General features: G+C 54.7%; 2 non-coding genes across 2 annotated transcripts; both read left to right on the plus strand.

The window, feature by feature from the left end:
- The first annotated feature begins 4,264 nt into the window (after positions 1-4,264).
- On the plus strand, positions 4,265-6,174 carry LOC124571362. The gene has a single exon (XR_006971812.1). It is a non-coding gene; the product is annotated as a small subunit ribosomal RNA (ribosomal RNA).
- A 352-nt stretch (positions 6,175-6,526) lies between these two features.
- On the plus strand, positions 6,527-6,681 carry LOC124571360. Its single transcript, XR_006971810.1, has one exon. It is a non-coding gene; the product is annotated as a 5.8S ribosomal RNA (ribosomal RNA).
- The last annotated feature ends 1,974 nt before the right edge of the window (positions 6,682-8,655 follow it).

The following is an 8,655-nucleotide window of genomic DNA, read 5'->3' on the forward strand; positions in this document are numbered from 1 at the left end:
AAAGGTGCACCCTGACGTGGCAAATCAGATGATGCCGCAGTCATTTACTTACGATAATCACAATCAACAAACCAGCCCCCCCCCCCCCCCCCGAAAACACCTTTCCTTACAACAATGTGTGCCTTAACCTAACCCGTATTGTGCCTTAACCTAACCCGTATTGTGCCTTAACCTAACCCGTATTGTGCCTTAACCTAACCCGTATTGTGCCTTAACCTAACCCATATTGCGCCTTAACCTAACCCATATTGCGCCTTAACCTAACCCATATTGCGCCTTAACCTAACCCATATTGCGCCTTAACCTAACCCATATTGTGCCTTAACCTAACCTATATTGTACCTTAACCTAACCCATATTGTACCTTAACCTAACCCATATTGTACCTTAACCTAACCTATATTGTACCTTAACCTAACCTATATTGTACCTTAACCTAACCTATATTGGGCCTTAACCTAACCTATATTGGGCCTTAACCTAACCTATATTGGGCCTTAACCTAACCTATATTGGGCCTTAACCTAACCTATATTGGGCCTTAACGTAACCCACGTTGCGCCTTAACCTAACCTATATTGTACCTTAACCTAACCCATATTGTACCTTAACCTAACCCATATTGTACCTTAACCTAACCTATATTGGGCCTTAACCTAACCTATATTGGGCCTTAACCTAACCTATATTGGGCCTTAACCTAACCTATATTGGGCCTTAACGTAACCCACGTTGCGCCTTAACGTAACCCACGTTGCGCCTTAACGTAACCCACGTTGCGCCTTAACGTAACCCACGTTGCGCCTTAACGTAACCCACGTTGCGCCTTAACCTAACCCATATTGCGCCTTAACCTAACCCATATTGCGCCTTAACCTAACCCATATTGCGCCTTAACCTAACCCATATTGTACCTTAACCTAACCTATATTGTACCTTAACCTAACCTATATTGTACCTTAACCTAACCTATATTGGGCCTTAACCTAACCTATATTGGGCCTTAACCTAACCTATATTGGGCCTTAACCTAACCTATATTGGGCCTTAACCTAACCTATATTGGGCCTTAACGTAACCCACGTTGCGCCTTAACGTAACCCACGTTGCGCCTTAACGTAACCCACGTTGCGCCTTAACGTAACCCACGTTGCGCCTTAACGTAACCCACGTTGCGCCTTAACGTAACCCACGTTGCGCCTTAACCTAACCCATATTGCGCCTTAACCTAACCCATATTGCGCCTTACCCTAACCCATATTGCGCCTTAACCTAACCCATATTGTGCCTTAACCTAACCTATATTGTACCTTAACCTAACCCATATTGTACCTTAACCTAACCTATATTGTACCTTAACCTAACCTATATTGTACCTTAACCTAACCTATATTGTACCTTAACCTAACCCATATTGCGCCTTAACCTAACCCATATTGCGCCTTAACCTAACCCATATTGCGCCTTAACCTAACCCATATTGCGCCTTAACCTAACCCATATTGCGCCTTAACCTAACCCATATTGCGCCTTAACCTAACCCATATTGCGCCTTAACCTAACCCATATTGCGCCTTAACCTAACCCATATTGCGCCTTAACCTAACCCATATTGTACCTTAACCTAACCCATATTGTACCTTAACCTAACCTATATTGTACCTTAACCTAACCTATATTGTACCTTAACCTAACCTATATTGTACCTTAACCTAACCTATATTGGGCCTTAACCTAACCTATATTGGGCCTTAACCTAACCTATATTGGGCCTTAACCTAACCTATATTGGGCCTTAACGTAACCCACGTTGCGCCTTAACGTAACCCACGTTGCGCCTTAACGTAACCCACGTTGCGCCTTAACGTAACCCACGTTGCGCCTTAACGTAACCCACGTTGCGCCTTAACGTAACCCACGTTGCGCCTTAACGTAACCCACGTTGCGCCTTAACGTAACCCACGTTGCGCCTTAACCCAACACACGTTGCGCCTTAACCCAACACACGTTGGGCCTTAACCCAACACACGTTGGGCCTTAACCCAACACACGTTGGGCCTTAACCCAACACACGTTGGGCCTTAACCCAACACACGTTGGGCCTTAACCCAACACACGTTGGGCCTTAACCCAACACACGTTGGGCCTTAACCCAACACACGTTGGGCCTTAACCCAACACACGTTGGGCCTTAACCCAACACACGTTGGGCCTTAACCCAACACACGTTGGGCCTTAACCCAACACACGTTGGGCCTTAACCCAACACACGTTGGGCCTTAACCCAACACACGTTGGGCCTTAACCCAACACACGTTGGGCCTTAACCCAACACACGTTGGGCCTTAACCCAACACACGTTGGGCCTTAACCCAACACACGTTGGGCCTTAACCCAACACACGTTGGGCCTTAACCCAACACACGTTGGGCCTTAACCCAACACACGTTGGGCCTTAACCCAACACACGTTGGGCCTTAACCCAACACACGTTGGGCCTTAACCCAACACACGTTGGGCCTTAACCCAACACACGTTGGGCCTTAACCCAACACACGTTGGGCCTTAACCTGCTCTGTAATTGTCATACGACGCGTTAAATTAGTGTGGTGTTGCCTAACTGCAACCCCCGCAATATAGTTTGCTACTCGCACTGCCTGGTCCCCAGAGTATCGCTTCATGTTAAACACCTTGCAGCTATACACTGTAATGCGGATGGCAGCAGGACGTACATGCTCAATGCCCTTCGCAGTTGTTCATTGGCATTTGCATGGCGAAGCACAGCCTACGTTGTGGTACGGCGTGTGTCAACTGTCCGCTGATGTTGTACGTCCAAATCACACACTGTACTGCACATTGGTCCTCATGTACTGAATGATACATCGTGGTACATGTGTGACCGTACCACGACTGCGCCAACAACGGCGAACCATACGGTCCAAATATTGTGCACTCAGCTACGTGTCGTCTCCCTATAAGAGCTGGATTGCAGTATGGTATGCCGTGGATGGCGATCAGCATGAGCCGTCTGTTGATGTAGTGGCGCGTGTTGTCAGACGTAGTCGTCTCTTCTCACACACCGTGATAGCATGGTGCACTGCGTTCCACATCTGCGACATGCGACAGAGGCCGGTTGACAGTCGTTCGCGCAATGGACATCGCATACGTACGGGGGCCACCTTCCACGTGTTCGCGAAGCGTGCACATGTTGTTGCGTGTATGTGGGCAGACATAGTGTGTCGTGACACCTGACACAGGCATGCAACAATCGTTGAATTTGCAAATGGCGATGGACGTCTACGTTTGCTGGTGACGTTACGCAAATGAACAACTGGTAAACGGTTGTGGTGCGGTTGTTCTCGCTAGAGGTGAATCAGTGATGGCGACGATCGGTTGAGCTACCAACCGGTTGTTTCAGCGATACCCACCATGCCCACGAACGTGAATGGCATGTGGGTGTGAAGCGATACGCGGCGGTGGCTGGGTGGGACCGTCCCCGGCCGGTGAGGGGGGGCCTCCCGGCGTGCTGGCCGCGCGGTGCGTGGGCGCACGCGCTACAGCCGGCTGGTGGGGGCGGCCAGTGGCAGGCGCGCCGGCCGACGGAGGCGGCAGGCGGCGCAGCTGCGCGCCGGCGCACCCTGCACGCGGCGCCGTGCGGCCAAAGTAGGTCCTCGCGGGCCCGGTGCGAAGCGCGGTGGACATCTGCAGTGTGCTGGTCCGATTGAGGACTGTGTGCGCTGAGGATGCGCCGCCGCCCGGCGCTCGGCGCCGCGACGCCGTCTGCTGCTCGGTCGCCTCTGCGGTTCTCGCAGGTGGTTTGTATCGCAGCTGTGCGGACGTGTTGGCGCGTGCGCTGTGCTGGGAGAGTTCGCTTCGGCACCCAAGTGGGGCTTTTGTCCTTCTGTGGCGCTGGCGTTGGAGCTGCCGGCCACCGTAGGTGGCGCGTGTTGTCTCCCGCCGGCAATGCCACGACAGCACGCTCCCGGGCCTCTGTCGGCAGCGGCAAGCTCAGTTGGGAGCACGGGTGGTCGCACCTAAAGCGTCTACTCGCCAAACTCCGGGCGATTGCGCCTCTCTCGAACCCGACCAAGTACTTAGGACGGCGCTGCGCGCCGCCGGGACCTGAGAGGGTTTCGAGGTGTATTGTGCAGGGGAGCTCAGCCTCCTCCTGTTTGCAGAATAATTGAGCGGACGCTTGCGTGTTCGCGCGGGCCCCCGGGACACACTCCCGGGCGGCCGGCTGCTCAGCTCTAGTTGACGCAGCTCCCTGGTTGATCCTGCCAGTAGTCATATGCTTGTCTCAAAGATTAAGCCATGCATGTCTCAGTACAAGCCGCATTAAGGTGAAACCGCGAATGGCTCATTAAATCAGTTATGGTTCCTTAGATCGTACCCACGTTACTTGGATAACTGTGGTAATTCTAGAGCTAATACATGCAAACAGAGTCCCGACCAGAGATGGAAGGGACGCTTTTATTAGATCAAAACCAATCGGTCGGCTCGTCCGGTCCGTTTGCCTTGGTGACTCTGAATAACTTTGGGCTGATCGCACGGTCCTCGTACCGGCGACGCATCTTTCAAATGTCTGCCTTATCAACTGTCGATGGTAGGTTCTGCGCCTACCATGGTTGTAACGGGTAACGGGGAATCAGGGTTCGATTCCGGAGAGGGAGCCTGAGAAACGGCTACCACATCCAAGGAAGGCAGCAGGCGCGCAAATTACCCACTCCCGGCACGGGGAGGTAGTGACGAAAAATAACGATACGGGACTCATCCGAGGCCCCGTAATCGGAATGAGTACACTTTAAATCCTTTAACGAGTATCTATTGGAGGGCAAGTCTGGTGCCAGCAGCCGCGGTAATTCCAGCTCCAATAGCGTATATTAAAGTTGTTGCGGTTAAAAAGCTCGTAGTTGGATTTGTGTCCCACGCTGTTGGTTCACCGCCCGTCGGTGTTTAACTGGCATGTATCGTGGGACGTCCTGCCGGTGGGGCGAGCTGAAGGCGTGCGACGCGCCTCGTGCGTGCTCGTGCGTCCCGAGGCGGACCCCGTTGCAATCCTACCAGGGTGCTCTTGAGTGAGTGTCTCGGTGGGCCGGCACGTTTACTTTGAACAAATTAGAGTGCTTAAAGCAGGCAAGCCCGCCTGAATACTGTGTGCATGGAATAATGGAATAGGACCTCGGTTCTATTTTGTTGGTTTTCGGAACCCGAGGTAATGATTAATAGGGACAGGCGGGGGCATTCGTATTGCGACGTTAGAGGTGAAATTCTTGGATCGTCGCAAGACGAACAGAAGCGAAAGCATTTGCCAAGTATGTTTTCATTAATCAAGAACGAAAGTTAGAGGTTCGAAGGCGATCAGATACCGCCCTAGTTCTAACCATAAACGATGCCAGCCAGCGATCCGCCGCAGTTCCTCCGATGACTCGGCGGGCAGCCTCCGGGAAACCAAAGCTTTTGGGTTCCGGGGGAAGTATGGTTGCAAAGCTGAAACTTAAAGGAATTGACGGAAGGGCACCACCAGGAGTGGAGCCTGCGGCTTAATTTGACTCAACACGGGAAACCTCACCAGGCCCGGACACCGGAAGGATTGACAGATTGATAGCTCTTTCTTGATTCGGTGGGTGGTGGTGCATGGCCGTTCTTAGTTGGTGGAGCGATTTGTCTGGTTAATTCCGATAACGAACGAGACTCTAGCCTGCTAACTAGTCGCGTGACATCCTTCGTGCTGTCAGCGATTACTTTTCTTCTTAGAGGGACAGGCGGCTTCTAGCCGCACGAGATTGAGCAATAACAGGTCTGTGATGCCCTTAGATGTTCTGGGCCGCACGCGCGCTACACTGAAGGAATCAGCGTGTCTTCCTAGGCCGAAAGGTCGGGGTAACCCGCTGAACCTCCTTCGTGCTAGGGATTGGGGCTTGCAATTGTTCCCCATGAACGAGGAATTCCCAGTAAGCGCGAGTCATAAGCTCGCGTTGATTACGTCCCTGCCCTTTGTACACACCGCCCGTCGCTACTACCGATTGAATGATTTAGTGAGGTCTTCGGACTGGTACGCGGCATTGACTCTGTCGTTGCCGATGCTACCGGAAAGATGACCAAACTTGATCATTTAGAGGAAGTAAAAGTCGTAACAAGGTTTCCGTAGGTGAACCTGCGGAAGGATCATTACCGACTAGACTGCATGTCTTTCGATGTGCGTGTCGTGTCGCGCAACACGCTACCTGTACGGCTCGCAGTAGCCGTGCGCCGCGTGCGGAACCACGCGTGCGTCTCAAAACTAACGCCAATGTTGTGTGGTACGAGCGCTGAAGCGCTGGAGCGGCTGGCCTGCGGCACCTGGCGCCTGGCGCCGGTTTTGAATGACTTTCGCCCGACTGCCTGTCCGCTCCGGTGTGGAGCCGTACGACGCCCATCGGCCGTGAGGCCGTTGGACACAGAACGCTTGAACAGGGGCCGCCACACGCCTACGTCCCGCCTATGCAACTGTCTTGAAAGAGACAGTGGAAACTCAGAAAAAGATCACCCAGGACGGTGGATCACTCGGCTCGTGGGTCGATGAAGAACGCAGCAAATTGCGCGTCGACATGTGAACTGCAGGACACATGAACATCGACGTTTCGAACGCACATTGCGGTCCATGGATTCCGTTCCCGGGCCACGTCTGGCTGAGGGTCGGCTACGTATACTGAAGCGCGCGGCGTTTGCCCCGCTTCGCAGACCTGGGAGCGTCGCGGCCGCCTGTGGGGCCGGCCGCGCCTCCTTAAACGTGCGATGCGCGCCCGTCGCCTGGCGGTTCGCATACCGGTACTTACTCGGTAGCGTGCACAGCCGGCTGGCGGTGTGGCGTGCGACACCTCGTGCAACGACCTCAGAGCAGGCGAGACTACCCGCTGAATTTAAGCATATTACTAAGCGGAGGAAAAGAAACTAACAAGGATTCCCCCAGTAGCGGCGAGCGAACAGGGAAGAGTCCAGCACCGAACCCCGCAGGCTGCCGCCTGTCGTGGCATGTGGTGTTTGGGAGGGTCCACTACCCCGACGCCTCGCGCCGAGCCCAAGTCCAACTTGAATGAGGCCACGGCCCGTAGAGGGTGCCAGGCCCGTAGCGGCCGGTGCGAGCGTCGGCGGGACCTCTCCTTCGAGTCGGGTTGCTTGAGAGTGCAGCTCCAAGTGGGTGGTAAAACTCCATCTGAGACTAAATATGACCACGAGACCGATAGCGAACAAGTACCGTGAGGGAAAGTTGAAAGAACTTTGAAGAGAGAGTTCAAAAGTACGTGAAACCGTTCTGGGGTAAACGTGAGAAGTCCGAAAGGTCGAACGGGTGAGATTCACGCCCATCCGGCCACTGGCCTCCGCCCTCGGCAGATGGGGCCGGCCGCCCGCGCGGAGCAATCCGCGGCGGGGTCGTGTCCGGTTGCCTTTCCACTCGCCGCGGGGTGGGGCCGTTCCGGTGTGCGGTGGGCCGCACTTCTCCCCTAGTAGGACGTCGCGACCCGCTGGGTGCCGGCCTACGGCCCGGGTGCGCAGCCTGTCCTTCCGCGGGCCTCGGTTCGCGTCTGTTGGGCAGAGCCCCGGTGTCCTGGCTGGCTGCCCGGCGGTATATCTGGAGGAGTCGATTCGCCCCTTTGGGCGCTCGGGCTCCCGGCAAGCGCGCGCGGTTCTTCCCGGATGACGGACCTACCTGGCCCGGCCCCGGACCCCGCGCCGCTGTTGGCTCGGGATGCTCTCGGGCGGAATAATCGCTCCCGTCAGCGGCGCTTCAGCTTTGGACAATTTTCACGACCCGTCTTGAAACACGGACCAAGGAGTCTAACATGTGCGCGAGTCATTGGGCTGTACGAAACCTAAAGGCGTAATGAAAGTGAAGGTCTCGCCTTGCGCGGGCCGAGGGAGGATGGGGCTTCCCCGCCCTTCACGGGGCGGCGGCCTCCGCACTCCCGGGGCGTCTCGTCCTCATTGCGAGGTGAGGCGCACCTAGAGCGTACACGTTGGGACCCGAAAGATGGTGAACTATGCCTGGCCAGGACGAAGTCAGGGGAAACCCTGATGGAGGTCCGTAGCGATTCTGACGTGCAAATCGATCGTCGGAGCTGGGTATAGGGGCGAAAGACTAATCGAACCATCTAGTAGCTGGTTCCCTCCGAAGTTTCCCTCAGGATAGCTGGTGCTCGTACGAGTCTCATCCGGTAAAGCGAATGATTAGAGGCCTGGGGCCGAAACGACCTCAACCTATTCTCAAACTTTAAATGGGTGAGATCTCCGGCTTGCTTGATATGCTGAAGCCGCGAGCAAACGACTCGGATCGGAGTGCCAAGTGGGCCACTTTTGGTAAGCAGAACTGGCGCTGTGGGATGAACCAAACGCCGAGTTAAGGCGCCCGAATCGACGCTCATGGGAAACCATGAAAGGCGTTGGTTGCTTAAGACAGCAGGACGGTGGCCATGGAAGTCGGAATCCCGCTAAGGAGTGTGTAACAACTCACCTGCCGAAGCAACTAGCCCTGAAAATGGATGGCGCTGAAGCGTCGTGCCTATACTCGGCCGTCAGTCTGGCAGTCATGGCCGGTCCTTGCGGCCGGCCGCGAAGCCCTGACGAGTAGGAGGGTCGCGGCGGTGGGGCGCAGAAGGGTCTGGGCGTGAGCCTGCC

Source organism: Schistocerca americana, unplaced genomic scaffold (genome assembly GCF_021461395.2).
Source record: "Schistocerca americana isolate TAMUIC-IGC-003095 unplaced genomic scaffold, iqSchAmer2.1 HiC_scaffold_1696, whole genome shotgun sequence".
In the NCBI taxonomy this organism is placed as follows: Eukaryota; Metazoa; Arthropoda; class Insecta; order Orthoptera; family Acrididae; genus Schistocerca; species Schistocerca americana.